Source organism: Leucopleurus acutus (genome assembly GCF_964270905.1).
Source record: "Leucopleurus acutus genome assembly, chromosome: 4".
Taxonomy (NCBI): Eukaryota; Metazoa; Chordata; class Mammalia; order Artiodactyla; family Delphinidae; genus Leucopleurus; species Leucopleurus acutus.
Window position 1 is genome coordinate 156,873,676 of NC_139146.1, and position 16,790 is coordinate 156,890,465.

Consider the following 16,790-nt stretch of genomic DNA (forward strand, 5'->3'; position numbering starts at 1 on the left):
CAAGGAGACTAAGATGGTCTTAAGGGATCACCTTGCCAGACGGGGCCCAAAGGCATATCCTGAGCCCTGGTTCAAAACAAGAAACTGACTCAAGTTTCCATGTAGAGAGAACTCTGTTTTGACATAAAGGAAACACAAATTATGCAGAGGCAGACTTGTTGAAATCTCGCTTTCTGAAAATGACAGGTATGGGTGCTTCTCTTACATTTATAAAATACTGTGTTTGAACGGTCGACAATATGACCTAGGGGAAGTAGTGTCTTACCAAACTCTCCTTCCTTTCCAGAGGATCTACTTTGGTCTGATTATAAAAGTGATGCAAGTGATAAAAGGGGCTTCCCTTTCCAACACCTCAGGAGATGTACAGAGAAACCATCCCCAGTACGGAACACCTGGCAGGGCTGGATAACATTTAAGCACGATGTTAGGGCTGAAGCAGGCCGGATGTCCAGGAAAGGGAACAAGCTGCAGCCAGGAATAGAGAGAAAAAAAGGCTTCACTGGTAGGAAGCAGAGTAGCTGGAATTCCTCGGCTGTCATCACCTGTAGCTGGTGGACAGAGGACTGGGCCAGTGGAAGCAGGTACAAGGGGACAAGACAGAACCAGCAGGGACAGGAAATGATACCACAGTAGAAATCCTGCAGGCGTGTTTTCTCTCTTCAGTGTTGGCTCAGAATGGGGAGAACACAGTCTCTCCCAAGTATTCCTGCACATGCACGGTTTTGGCTCAGAAACGCATAGACATTCAGTGGCTTGAAACTCGCAGGAAGAACCCTGAGTTTAAAGTGGTCCTGTGTTGGGAGCACTGCAGGAGCCTGGCAGAAGCAAACACAAATTCTCACCAGAAAAAAATAACATTCCCTCAGAATCACTCATTCATTCAAATATTTTTATTGAATACCAACCCCGCAGCAGGCACTGTTCTAGAAACTGGGGACTTAACAGGTGTAAAACAAAGACTTTTGTTGTCATGGTGCTTCCACTGTGGTGGACAACTAAAAATATGAACAAACAAAAATATAGGACATCGGATGGTGGTATGGGGTGTGAGAAAAATACAGCAGAGAAGCATGATGGGCCGGGGGTGGGAAGGGGGGAGGGGAGGGAGTTAACCGGCTCTAACCAACAAGTCGTGGATGTTGTTTTAATATCTCAGTCTTATTATGACCCCTACGTCAGATTGTGTTTCTGCAGGAAAACAGACATCACTTGACCCTTGATGCATTTTAAACAGAGCTGTTGGAAGGCCTTGGCGAGGAGTGTAGGGACCGGAGGAAGATATCAGTGATGCCAGGTGCCTGCTTCTTCTCTCTGCCGTCTAAGCCTCAGTGAAATCACAGGCCGGTCTCAGCCCTGTTGCTGAAGGATTCTGGGAACCGTAGTTCCCATGCTCGCTGTAATTAGGATTCTGGGAACCGTAGTTCCCATGCTCGCTGTAATTTGGAGTCTGGGAACCGTAGTTCCCATGCTCCCTGTAATTTGGAACGCTGCAGGCTAGTGCCCTCCTCAGACAGTCATTAATTTCCAATAAATCGTTTGTGCTTTACTTTGAGCTGCTCAGTTACTTTTCCAAAACTTTTACATTTTCCTTGTGAGCCCTTCTCTACACCTATTTCATGGTTAGCGGCTCGACACACAGCAGTCACACCAATTTGTCAGAGACCCACTGTTAGCATATTATACGCTTTCTAACACCCCGTGTCTAGCTTCCCCTTCACATGGGGCGAGGGTGGGCCTGCGCCATCTCTGCAGCTCTTCCTGTTACAATCTGTAACCATATAAGCATCGTGGGAAGGTTAGGGTGTGGGATAAAATTCAGAAAACAGTCTTCTCTTTCCTTTCTCCCATATGTACTAGAAATATGCTTGCATAAACCAAAAGAAGGAGTCATCTATTAAGTAGAAATTAAAATTCTAAGCTCACATACCTGTAACTTAACCTTGATTAAAGTTAGGTTAAGAAAAGAGGGTAAAACTTCAAAAACGACACCTTTAACAGAAGAATAACACAGTTATTGATGCTAGTTCTTTGAGAACAGGTAAAGAAAGCACTGGATAAACATTGCCTTTTGTTCAGGCTAGAAAATATTTCTATATCTGTGTGCATATAACAAGTTTCATTTATATTTATTCTGTATTTTATGTCAAAAAGCTATTTTATTTTAATTGTATTTTCTAAAACAGGCAAAGAGCATTCCTATTTTTTCTAATATTTTCAAGGGCTTCGAGCTGTACCACTTGACCTTGTCCCACAGGTCCTTTAAGCTATCCTCACTCTTTCGTGCTTTTTTCTTTTTGCCGCTCTAACTGGATGAGTTCCACTGTCCCACCTTCCAGCTCACTGGCCCTTCCTTCTGTCTTATCTAGCGTGCAGCGGCCATGGCTCATGGGCCCAGCCGCTTCGCGGCATGCGGGATCCTCCCGGAAGGGGGCATGACCCCGTGTCCCCTGCATTGGCAGGCGGACTCTCAACCACTGTGCCACCAGGGAAGCCCCGGGGTGTCAGTTTTTTGAAATTTATTCTGCTTGGTGCTCTCCTAACTTCCTGTATCAGTGATTTGGTGTCTGTCATTAATTCTGGAATGTTCTTCACCATTATGACTTCATATATTTCTTCTGCTCTGTTCTCTCTTTCTTCTCCTTCTGGCGTTCCAATTATACATACGTTACACATTTGAAACCTCCCCACAGTTCTTAAAAGTTCTATTCTTTTTGTTCATTCTTTCTTTGCCTTTACATTGTGAAGATCCCGTTGACCTAGTCTTCACATTCCCTGATTCTTTCCTGGGCTAAGTCATATTCTACTAATAAATCAGTCAAAAGCATTCTTCATTTCTGGTACACTCTTTTGGATTTCTATAATTTCCTTTTATTAAAGTTTTTATTGGAGCATAGTTGATTTACAATGTCGTGTTAGATTCAGGTGCACAGCAAAATGAATCAGTTATACTTACATATATATCCACTCTTTTTTAGATTCTTCACCCATATAGGTTATCGCAGAGTATTGAGCTCTACAGTAGGCCCTTATTAGTTATCTATTTTATATGTAGTCGTGTGCATATGTCCGTCCCAATCTCCCAGTTTATCCCTCCCCACCATCTTTCCCCCTTGGTAACCGTAAGTTTGTTTGCTTCATCTGTGACTCTCTTTCTGTTTTATAGGTAAGTTCATTTGTACCCTGTTTGACTCTGTCTTAGAGTCCCCACTTCTCTGATTACATTACCCGCCTGTTCTTACATGTTGTCCCCTCTTCATTAGACACCTAAACGTCCTAATTTTAGTTATTTTAAATTCCTGCTCTGATGACTCCAACATCTGGGTCATATCTGAGTCTGCTTCTGACACTTCATTTGTTTCTCCCGACTTTTTTCTTGACTTTGGCATGCCTTGTGATTGTTTGGAGAAAGCTGGACATGTTGTACTGAGTAATAAAAACAGAAGAAAACAGACATTTAGTGTGAGGATTTATGTTATGAGAAACGTTGGGGTTTTCTTGATGTTTGCTTTAGCTGTAGGCGCCAGAGGCTTCAGATTCCTTGAGCGTTCTTGTTTTTATCTCCTCTTGATTCTGGGCTGCATGTTGCAGCAAATCTCAACTGTCATCCACTCTTGCTGTACAAGAGCCCTGTTGGTGTGGTGGTGAAGTGGGGGAGAGGAGAAGTGTTCTATAATCTCAGGGTGAAATCTCAGCCCCGTAGCGGGATGGGACTTGCACAAGTGTGTCTCCAGCAGCACAGCTTTTGTTTGCTCCCTTGGGTTATGCCGGAAGGTGGAAGTCAGAGGAATGCCCTTCCTCCAGAGGAGATAAGGAGCAGGAGAACCCTTTTCCCTGGAGAAGACACCGGACGTGTTTCACAGCCACGGCTGGGAGGCATTTTCCTCGGAACTTCACAGGATTCCTAGATGTGAAATCCACAAAAGCGTGGGGATCCTTTGAAGACCGTGGACTCACCCTGGTCCAGTTCAGCATTTTCTTCTTGAAAAGACGGGAGTGATAACTTTTAAGTTCTTTAGAGCTGTCAGAGCTGAGACTGAAAGTTCTGCTTATGTTACGGTCAAGATAGTCAATATACAAAAGAAAAAAATACCGTTCTTCTTTGGTTTGTCCAGATACGTTACTTTTAATTTAAGAAGAAAATGTTTTGAAAATAGACATCGTTTGAAAAAATACATATCTCCATAATATACAAAAGTTGTCTTATTAGAAAAAAATGAACAATTCAAAAGTTATATAATTTCAGTTATTTTTAGTATCCTCTTGCACTCTCAAAAGTGCTTGGTTTGGACTATAAGTTATATGAGAAGACTCAAGCACCTGCAGTTACAAAGCCCTGGAAAAGTGTTTGACTTTAATGCCTTCATTTCGTCTGCAGAGACTCACTATCTATTATCATGACAAGATCCAAATATTTGATAAATATAAAATCGTGTCCTTGGGTTACCAGAAAATAACATAGTCTTGTCAATAAGTAAATTATGCTTGTCTATCTTGTGTGCAAACTGCAAATATCCCCATCAAACTGTTGAGACTGTGGTTTAACATCTGCTTCTCTAGATGGAGCTAACCAATTTCTGTGATGAGGAATTTTCTTGGATTTGTATTAAATCACTTTTATTCCTAGGTGAGAATAGATGTTAACAATAATAATTTTCTTAGAAGTTATGGAAAAGGAAACATCTGACTTCCTCTGTTTATGACAGAGATTTCCTACGCCCCACATTAGAAAGGCCTGCGCTTCAGAGCGCTTGTCTTTGTCAGAAGAAAATTTTTATCACTGTCAAGTTAGATACATCAAAAGAACGGCAAAGATGAAAAAGTGGACACTAAGGATTTTTCTCTTAAGTCTTGCTCTTGAAAAAGCCAAGATCGCTCCCCTTTGGGTATTTGAGATTATAGAACAGAGGGTGCAATGGAAAAGGCCTAAAACATCTGCTTTGAGCATTCCATGCTGAGATTCAGAAACGGGGAATATCACAGGAGACACAGGGGAGGACTGTGTCAAAGATAACTTTTTCAGGTTGAGTCAGTGATAATTTTTATTTATTAAATAAAGTCGAGACCAGGTACACATTAACAAAATACAGTGGTGAGCAAAACAGTTCAATACTTTGCCAATTGCTCCATAGTTAGTGAGATGGGAAGCAACAGCCATACAATTAAAAACAGCTCACGTGCTATGAAAAAAAAGTGCAGAGAAGTATGAGAAAAGGAGAACCTGATCTTTGCAGGTGCAGGTGGAAGGTGGAGTAGTGGTCAGAGGGGGTGAAGCTGGAGCTGAGATATGGAGGGTGTGTGGGAACAGAACAGAGTGTCGGGGAAGGAAGAGTGTTTCTGACAGAGGGAACGGTATACGCGAGCGCCCTGAGGACAGGAAGTGCAGCATGTCAGAGAACTGAAAGCAGATGAATGTAGCTGGCGTGGAGGCTGAAAGGAATAAAGAACCGAGACTAGAACGGAGTAAAGAATAGAGACAAAAGACCGAATGGAGAAATGGTGGCCTAGGCAATGCACGAGAACAGCATCCTCTGACTTTGATCTGTGGTCCAGGGAGAAGTCAGAGACCACACTCTGTTGTCCCCACACCCGTTTTGGACCCTGCTTGTACTCCGTTCTCTTGTACATCTGTACTTCTCCCCAGAAGGCATCTCCACCTCCTAGATGTGTTGCAAGCAGCCCCAGTTGCAGCGCCTTGCGGACCCTTCCATGGAGGCTTCTTCCCACCCTCCAGAGATCAGACAGGCCAAGAGTGGTGCTGACACTGTCCTGGATCCCAGCTCCCTCGCCCGCTCTCACTTCCTTTCATGTGTGAGGTCTTCCCTTTTGAAGCCCAAAGCCTGAACACAAGTTGAGCCTGCGTCTTGTCTGTTTTGTTCATGTGAGTTTTTAGGACTTAGATGCTTTATTGCAGCATTTTGTGTACCCCTGTCTGCACTATTTGACTACAAGTTCTTTGAGGTCTGAGCTCCCTTGACTGGTCTGAATTTGAGCGTGGAATTTATTCTTCGGAGTAGAGATGCTTTTCCTTGTCTGCCCCACACGGAGAATGACGTGCCCCGAGCCACACACTCGTGGTCTAGGAGGGATGAGGTTGAGACCAGCGAGGGCACGGTTCACAGAGCCTTATGCCACTCATGGTGCTGTCATTCCTCATCTCCCGCTCAAGGAAACACTGCCACACGAATTAAGGGACACCGCTGTAGGGAGAATCTTGACTCGGGTCTATTGTCACTTATTTTTCAAGAAAATCTTGCACATACTTGAGTGCTTTACTAAAAAGTAAAATTTTGAACACACTTCAAGACTGATCTTCACATGCATACTATTACCTATAGGATGGATAAACAGCAAGGGCCTACTGTAGAGCACAAGGGAACTATTCAATATCCTGTGATAAACCACCATGGAAAAGAATATGACAAGGAAGGTGTATATATATGTATAACTGAATCACTTTGCTGTACAGAAGAAATGAACACAACATTGTCAATCAACTATACTTCAATAAAATAAATGTCTTTAAATTTTTTAAAAAAATAAAAAGCTGATCTTGACAAACCGTGACTTAGAAGTTCTCTGAATGAGACTGAGTAAATCTTCTCTTAACAAACTGAGGGACAATCTTGACATAAAAATTGAGAGTCATATCATAGTCATACTATCCCATTTTCAAATCTTCAAAACTACTGATCCAAAGATTGATATTAAGCCCTTTACAGGCTCTCAGGGCTCCAAGCGTCGTGAGAGTTGCACCCTGCACAGCTCCAGAACCCCAGTCACACGTAGCCTTCAACTGTACGGTTTAACTCAGGGTTGAAGAGTCTCTGTGGCTTCTTCCTAGGGGAGGATGTGATGTGTCAATTCCAGGTTACTGATCACTGCTTTACCAACAGTGCATTCCAGATGTTTCTAAGTCCATTCATTAGATTAGTTTTCTATGGTCTTTTGATGACAATATTATTTGAGAGGAAATCAAATTGTCAGCTATGGTCTACCCATATATATCTGTGAATGTATTAAAACTTCTAAATTTTAAATAGCTCTTTGTTTAAATGATTGCTGTGGAGTGACATTTTAATAGTTCTATTGTTATCTAGTAAAATCTTAACAGCATGTCATATAATTAATTTAGAAAACCTCAAATCATTGATTTCTGGTTCCAGGGGCAGAACTCTCATTCTCCCCGACCAGTACGCTTCAGTCACAGAGGTTACGCCTCTTAAGCTCTCTGGTGGTCAGCAAGGCCACACAATTATAGCATAAGTCATTTTAATTCTCATTTCAAATATGTCGTTATTCAGGAGAGATTGACAGTGCTATGGTCTAGCTCGTGAACTGGGAGCCTTTCTGGGCCAGCAGAATATTTTCTATGGTAGAAACTACAAGTTTATTCAAGGTGTGTAATCAGTGATTTGTGTAGCCTAAATATATTTTAATGACTATACAGTCACAATTATACCACATGTACAATACAAAATCAACAAATAGCAATTTTTTTAACATAAAGAGGCTTTTATAATTAGCCGTCAAAGACTTATTAACTTGATTCAAAGTGAGTTTTAAGTGTGGACTCTGCAAAGAGACATATTATGTGCCGGTACCAAACACGCTTCTGAAGCCAATATTTTCAGATGTGTTTTATTTTAAATAAATAAATTTATTTGTTTGTTTATTTATTTATTTTTGGCTGCTTTGGGTCTTCATTGCTGCACGCAGGCTTTCTCTAGTTGCGGCGAGCGGGGGCTACTCTTCGTTCCGGTGCACGGGTTTCTCATCGCGGTGGCTTCTCTTGTTGTGGAGCACGGGCTCTAGGCGCGCAGGCTTCAGTAGTTGTGGCTCGCGGGCTCTAGAGCGCAGGCTCAGTAGTCGTGGCGCACAGGCTCAGTTGCTCTGCGGCATGTGGGATCTTCCCAGACCGGGGCTCGAACCCGCGTTCCCTGCATTGGCAGGCGGTTTCTTAACCACTGCACCACCAGGGAAGTCCTTCAGATGTGTTTTTACCGGAGCTGTAGTTTTAAGATCTCACATTGTAGTGCTATAGACAATGAGACATTACTGAATTTTTCCATGGCAGTTGGAAATCGATTCCATGCTGTTTGCTAAGAACTGTGCACCACAGTAAAGCTGCCAAAGGCTCCCAGCCAGGGGATACAGTGTAATACTCACCAAGCAGCTTATGACAAGTATCAGAACTGGGGCCGACCAGACACTGACTATTACATGATAACTAAGATGAATCTGTTGAAAATGTGACTTGAAAAGGGGGCAGATATAAAATGTGGTCCAACAGACGGAATGTATAAAACAGAAACAGCTGCTTACTGTCAACTTGTTGACTTGAACAAATCTCCTTTCCTAGTCATTAAAACACTTTTTTCAAGGTCACGTACAAAGTTTGAAATAGCTATTTTGTCAACACACATCTGCATGGTCTCAAAAAGCTACGTGGTGCGATTTTACGATACAATTAGTGAAGTTTCATCTGGAAGAGTCCAAAAGAATGCGAAAAAGAGGAAAATGCCTTTCAGTAAGAGGCAAAAGGATGTGTTCTAGAAGAATAATGATAACTTTCCACATTAGTGCACAATAAACGTCCATTTTATTACTGCTTTACAAACAGTGATGAAAAGATTAGCTGAGATATGAGAAAATAGGCTGTAGTCATGGAAGTGATAAAACAACGTTTGCATAAGATTTAAAATCACCTTACTCCTTCCTTCCTAAATTAACAGTTTATTTGAAATGAGTGTAGGAATAATTGCTAAATAAGCATTTAGTGATTCACAATTAGCAAACACTTCATTATTCTTGGATGGTAGTGAAGGGTGACAGAGAGAGTACTGGTAGGACAATAATAATTTATCATTCCATAAGTAGTGTTAATACCTGTAAAAAAATAGGTTGTTGCCTATAGCTTTAGTGCTTATAGCATAAATTAAGTTCTGAGGAAGATTTTTTACGTTCAAAGATAAAATTTATGGACAAGATTCATCTACTTTAGATAAAGTAGGATGAAATACATTTGATTATTGGTATTTATCACCTACGTAGACTGCTGGTCTCAGGGTGGCAAACAGGTAAGTGATTTGAAGGGGCTTCCTGGGGCGTTGTGTTGAGAAAGATTCTGAGGACTGACTGAGAAAGTATATAATGATAGTGATGTTTGGGGTGAGTGTGGTGATTGATGGCCCATATACCTAATATTTATTACCCCTAGAGGTTGTATAGCTTAGAAATTAATTCAAAGACAAAACTAATTCTATTACTTATATATCCCTGAACATATATTCAACATTTAAACTTAAAGAAATTTAATTAAGTGTGCAGTGAAGGTTTAAGTTCTTTTAATCTCTAAATCATAGTTGGTACTTTCTGTGGTATATGATAAATTTTATAACATTTTCGTGTTTGGGGTGCCTTTTGGTTGGGAAGATAAAATGAAACAAACGTAGTAAAGCTGAAAGCACAAGCCCCACTCTTGACAAAGTATTTACAATAACACTTGACATACAACCAATAATCCAAAATTTCCCATAAGCTGCTGGGATAGAGGGCACTAGAGTGATTTTAAATTGGAGTTTACAAGAGCAAGACACATAAGCAATGACGATGAAGGTTGGCTCTAATCTTAAATAAGTAAGAACTGTTTGAAAGGGGATCATAATTACTGTCTGAAATTGTAAGGTATAGAAAACAGAGTCACTGGACCGTTGGCAGTGTCAACGCTCTGATTCCTGGCTTCTCATCTCTAGACAAATCTTCTAGAATTAATGTTCTTGTAAGTATGTGGATGTTCAGAACTTTTGGTTAATACCGAGAGCTCCATAAAAAAGATCACTGAAATCCATTTGGAAAATTTAACTATTTCTCCACCATTTAAATGTATCTGCCTGAAGGGAAAAATACATATATTAGGGTTAGAGTTAAGGTCACAGGCTAACTCATATGTTAATAATGACAGACACCTTGAAAATGATCAATGTGAAAAACAACAGTCTCACTCCAACAAGTTCTATTTTCCTTAAGTTTCTTTTTGAAAGGAGCTGACCCTTATCTGATAGCTGGTTTTCAAAGGGAGAATGAGTCATGTCAAAAATGTTGTCAATTTTGCTTTTATGAGATTTGGCAAAGGGCTTTCTATTTTCTTCATATTTTATGAGATCTCAAAATAGATTTTGGAATTTCCCCTCCTAGGGTGAACACTGTAATACCAACTTGTGTTTAAAAGATACTTTCAGTTTTCAAAGAGCTTTCACCCATAGCATGCAGCTTTCCCAGCCCTGACAATCTCCTAAGGGAGGGAGTCGAGGTGTTAGCACCCCTGTTTCAGGGTGAGAAAGTTAAGACACGGCTGATTGAGGGGTTTTCCACAGACACATGGTTGCTAGGAGTGAAGGTGGAAGTTGAAACCCAAGCTGCCTGACTCATGATTGAATTGTTCTTCTGACCATGTTATGTTGAGGGCGGTGGGAAAACCTGTGATCCTTCCTCGGGAACGATCGCCCTTCCTCTAGGACAGAGTAATAAAAATAGGGGGAGGTATGCGCTTAATAAAGGCCGAAGAAAATCTCGGCAGGAAAAATGGTTCTGTTGTGCTGCCTTATCTTTTCAGCTTTTCCCCTCTTCTTTCACACATCGCCCAGATGACATCAATCGTTCAGCTCAGTTTGATCCTACATCCTGATAAGTCCCGGACGTACAACTTTAGCTCAGATTTCCCTTCCTTCATAACTTTAGACCTAAGTATATACTCATCTACCGGATGCCTCTGCTGGAATGGCTTCCAGGAGAGCCAGACTCAAAATTCCCCAGATGGAATTCACCATCTTCTTCCCCAACCTGACCCTGCTCTGTATTTCTATGTTGGGATTGACACCTTTCTTCTCGGAACTAAACAAGACTTGGGAGACTTCCCTGGTAGTCCAGTGGTAAAGAATCTGCCTTCCAATGAAGGGAACGCAGGTTCAATCCCTGGTCGGGGAATTAAAATCGCTCATGCCTCGGGGAAACTAAGCCCGCGCGCCACAACTACTGAGCTCGTGTGCCTCAACTGGAGAGCCCACGTGCTGCAAAATACTGAGCCTACACGCTGTGGAGCCCAAGTCACAACCAGAGAAGAGAAAACCCACATGCCACAACTAGAAAGAAGTCCGTACCGCATCGAAAAATCCCACATGCAGCAACAAAGACCCAGTGCAGCCAAATAAATAAATATTAAAAAAAAAAAAAACTAAAACTTGGCTGCATCTTTACATCTTTCCCTGTTAATCCCTCATATACAAGAATTCCCCAACCACTGCTGATTCAATTTTCCAGACACCTCTTAAATTCTGTTGTCTTCTTCCTCCTGCCTTTATTCAGGTCTCATAAATTTTCACCTGGATTAAGGTCCACACGTCCTTCAATCTGGCTTCTCCCCAATCCAGTTTCCACACTGCAATCACCCAGCACATCTTACCCGGCGCATCTGTGATGAAATTCTCCCTCCTTAAGGTGGCCTGTAGAGCCTACGTGACCCGGCTTCATCCTTGTCCCTTTCTGTTTCACCATCTGAGATCACTCAACACTGCAATCAGTGTAAGTCTGAGGCTGTTCCAACTTCTATCCTCGTTCTATTGCTTTGTTTACAACATTGATGGGTGGTCTCACTCTTCTGCTACCAAGTCCAGTTCACAATGTGGTGTCCCTCCCTGCCCTTTGGAAATTACACACCCTTGCCTGGTGGACTTGGCCGTATGGTTTACTTTGCCTGGTGAGATGTAAGCAGAAGTGGCACGTGTCACTTTGGGATGACAGCTCTGTGCTTCAACGCGATGTTTGCCTTCTGCCACAAGACAGGCGATGTCCCGGATGAAGAATGACCTGTCAACTTGTGTCCTGGAGAAGAGAAGGCAGGGAGCACAGCAGAGCTGATACCGAACGGGGTACTTGGCCTCCTTAATCAATAGAAATGGACTAGATGTGCACTGCCTTGTGTAAAACAGATAGCTAGTGGGCACCTGCTGTATAGTGTGGGGGGCTCAGCTCTGTGCTCTGTGGTGACCTAGATGGATGGGATGGGGGTGGGATGTGGGGAGGGAGGGAGGCACAAGAGGGAGGGGATATAGGTATATGTATAGCTGATTCACTTCACCGAACAGCAGAAACTAACACAACATTGTAAAATAATTATACTCCAATTAAGCAAAAAAAAGAAAGAAAGAAGGAAATTGACTAGAGGCCAGACAAGAAATTCAGGCAAGGCTTAGCTGGGGCCCCTGCTGCAGGAGCGGGAGCCTGAACAAGCAACAGGGGCCCCTGCTCACCCCCCGAGGCGGGGCGAGCTGCCTCCTTACGTGGGTGAGGGCAGGGGCGTGTCCAGGGGTTGGGCAGGAGGCGGGGCTTAGGTGGTCCGCCCACCCCTTAGGTGGTGCTGAGTGCAGGGGGCGTGTGCAGTGCCCTGTTTTTGCTCCTGGCTCTTCAGAAGTGGCGGCTGGGTTTTTGATCTTTTTGTATCTTGTTGTCCATAATTTGCCCCAAGTGCACATGCACGCAGTTATTTTTAGTCCCTTATGGTTTCTTTGTGTTTTGTTGCTCCAGGAGAGGTGTGTCCAGGTGCCAGCAGTGCAGCAAAGGGTCCCAAGTCCCAGGTCCCAGCCTGTCTCAGAGCTACAGCCAACCCATGATGGACACATAAAGCCAGGAGACCTGGAGGTCTTTTCTGTTATTTCAGTATGATTTAGCCTCCTTGACTGACGCACGTGTCTGCAAGAGTCTTCTCCTTTTGGCTCAGCTAACTCCCCCCATTCACTGTCTCACTGAAATGTCATTCTCTTCAAATCTACTTCTAAGTCCTCGATTGGGTACAGCTTTTGTGTTTCCATAGCACTCCGTACTCCGCATAACAATAACACTCACTGCATCGCAGTTATTCTGTCATTGTTTGTATCCCCTCCTAGATGGTGGACTCCTTTCTTTTTCACATCTTTATTGGAGTGTAATTGCTTTACAATGGTGTGTTGGTTTCTGCTGTATAACAAAGTGAATCAGCTATACATATACTTATAACCCCATCTCTCCTCCCTTTTGCGTCTCCCTCCCACCCTCCCTATCCCACCCCTCTAGGTGGTCACAAAGCACGGAGCTGACCTCCCTGTGCTATGCGGCTGCTTCCCACTGGCCTCTTTGTGGGAACAGCTCCTTTCTTGCTCTTAACCACTTTATTTCCACCTCTTAGTACCTAGTGCATAAGTGTTCCACAATAGCTATGTTGTATGAATGAATGAGAAATAAATAAATGGAGGAAAAGTAGTCAAGAGTAAACCAGTTGTGTGGGTCTATTTCTGTTTTGTATATAAGTTCATTTGTATCATTATGGTTACCAAAGGGAAAGTGGGGAGGGGTAAATTAGGAGTTTGGGTTTAACACATACACGCTACTACATATAAAATAGATATCCAACAAGGACCTAGCCAAGGGAACTCTGCTGAATATTTTGTAATAACCTATAAAAGAAAAGAATCTGAAAAAATATAGATATATATGTATGTATAACTGAATCACTTTTCTGTACACCTGAAACTAACACAATATTGTAAATCGACTATACTTCAAAAAAAAAAACAAACCCAAAACAACAAAAAAAGAGTAAACTGGTTCTCACATGCAAATCTTGTGGAAGGTTTTCAGCTTCAGAGCTGCCTGAGCAGCAATGATACTCGGGGATTTTTGCTGCAGTGACAGACAGAACGCTAAAAGAAAACCTGTCATCACTGACCTCTCACCTGCACTAGCCTCACTCTCTGTTCTCACACATTTCAGAGTACAGAGCTGGGAGGAAAGCTTTATTCGTAGACTATAGCCTCAGCTACGCTTTTGTCCCATGAATCCCCTGAACGTGCTCGGTGTCATTGTTGCAGTCACGCCCCGTGATGACCCCACGGCCCCGGTGGGCAGTTTATCCTCCAGCACAAATGCCAAGGCAGACCTACCGGAGGCAGGCAAGGAGGCTCGGCAAATCGGTCTTCCTTACCTAGGCTGAGGGACACACCTCCTTCTTCATCATGTGTGTTTTTATCCAAGATGGTAGACAGTATAATTTTAGTCTAGAACTGTGACAATTTTAGTTTTACATTCAAACCACTGCATAGCTTGAGGTGCATATTTGCGTTATATGTTGCTGACTCTTTAGTGACATACAGGCAGTAGGTTCGTAACACATATTTATTTTCAGTCTATACTCTCCTCTGACTATTGTTTAGACTTTTCCTTCACTATCAAACGTCTTGAAAGCATTAGCAGAATAATTTACATTGTTCACATTCATTCTCTAATATCTCATTCACATTTTAGCCCATCGCTTTTTTATTTTTTACCTTTCAGACTCCATTCAAACTGACATTCACACACAGACACACAGAGACAGACAGACACACACACACACACACACACACACACACAGCCAGGTCACAGTTTTAACGTGAGGTCATGATCATCCCATGACAAAATTCTATTAAGAGAAATTTCCTAGAATCTCTCTCTGCCTCATTGATATTTTTCTCGTCTGCATAAGCCCTTTATTTTTTAAAATTGAAGTATAGTTGATTTACAGTGTAGTGTTAACTTCTGCTGTGCAGCAAAGTGATTCAGCCATATATATATATATATATATATATATATATTCTTTTTAATATTTTTTTCTATCATGGTTTATCACAGGATATTGAATATTGTTCCCCGTGCCATACAGTAAGGCCTTGTTGTTTATCTGTCCTATATATAATAGTTTGCATCTGCTAACACCAAACTTCCAGTCCAACCCTTCCCACCCGCTTTGGTAACCATAAGTTTGTTTTCTATGTCTGAGAGTCTGTTTTGTAAATAAGTTCATTTGTATCATTTTTTTAGATTCCACATATAAGTGATATCATGCAATATTTGGCTTTCTCTGTCGGACTAACTTCACTTAGTATGATAATCTCTAGGTCCATCCATGTTGCTGCAAATGACATTATGTCATTCTTTTTTATGGCTGAGTAGTATTCCATTGTATATATGTGCCACATCTTCTCTGTCCGCTCGCAGACACTTAGGATGTTTCCATGTCTTGGTGCCTAAGCCCTTTAGATTGTTGATTTGTTGGGTGGTCTAGTCAGCTTTGATTCAGTCTTCCTAAGATGATGTCTTGGGTTACCCTTCTGCACCACACCTTGTAGTCCACAAGTGAGAGATGCCCTGCACTGTAGTTGACCCAGGCTCCCAGATACTGCACCTGGACCTGGCTCAACATTTCAGGTCCTGATTTCTTAGGAGGGGAAATTGGAGAATCACATGCTCATGGCTCCCCTCCAGGAGCCTTGAGCACCTCTGGAGTCCTGCTGGGATCTCTACTTGACTCCAGGGCTCTCTGATAGTTTAGCTTGAATGTGACAACCTGGAAAACAGGCATTTCTGAAGAAAAGTCATAAAGTGTCAGGAGTAGGAAAGACCTCATGCCACACAGACAAATACCTCATCTCATAGGTGAAGACTCTGAAAACCAAGGCATGTTTAATGGTTTACTGGAGCTAATTAGTGGAACGTGTGCAAGTAGAAGCCAGGTCTCCTAAGTTTTTATTGAGTGCTCTATTATTTACGCCATCTCATCTTTTCTTTTCTTCCTTTCCTTCCTTCCTTCCTTCCTTCCCTCCTCCTTCCTTTCTTTCTACTAACAGTGACTATTTCTCAAATAGTTTCTGAGCCTCATTAGACTCACTGCTGTTGACATTTTCAGTGAAGCCTAGCAGGGGACCTGTTGCAAAGCCCGGGCTTTCTGTACACGGGGTCGCTAGTGGAGAATCAATTAAATAAACTGATACCTCAGATGGACAAGTTGGATGGGAACATAGGAACCAGAGTAGGAGTTTACTGAGAATTAAAAATAACTCAAGGTTTTCAGCCTGGAAAAAGGCTGACGGTACAGATGTGCCTGGGATAATGTGGCATTAAGGATTTTTAGGAAAGAGGAGAGGGAAGAGTATGCATTTCCGTTTAAAGATATTGAATTTGGGATGACAGTAATTCATCCAAGTGGAAATATCTGTCAAGCAGTGGAGATTAAAAAAAGAAGAGATGAGAAGAAGAAGAAATGTCCGGGTTGATAAAAGACGTAGACTGGGAGAGGTTCGCTCTTATTTGAAGAAGGAAGACTTTGCTGTCTTCCTGCAGAAGATTGGAGGTGGAACTGTGCACAGTGTCTGCAGTATGAGCGCAGCTCTAGCCACAAGGACTTGTGCTCGTCAGCTTCCCATTGCCTATGGGGCCCCTGTCTGCTAAAAATTGACTGTTTTTCCTTAGGATAAGACTGATAATAATCTGAGTTTTGTATTGAATAGTTCTCTACTTCTGCGGGACTTAATATTCTGGTGTGTCTCCGTAACTTGTAAGGCAGATTACAAGTAATGCATATGAATGATTTATCTGTTTATTTTATCTGACCTTATCATTATTACTTTTTTTAAACCTTTTGAACCCCTTCACCTATTTCTCCCATCCCCATCCCAGCCTCTGGCAGCCCCCAGTCTGTCCTCTGTATCTAGGACCCTGGGTTTGTTGTTGTTGTTGTTTGGTTTAAATTCCACATGTAAGAGATATCTTAACGATATTGGTGTTTGTCTCTCTCTGTCTGGTTTATTTCACTTAGCATAATGCTCTCCACGTTCATCCACGTTGTCACAAATGGCAAGCTTTCATTCTTTTTTACGTCTGAATAATATTCGATTATATCTATATACACCTCATCTTCTTTATCCACTTATCCATCGAATGGCACT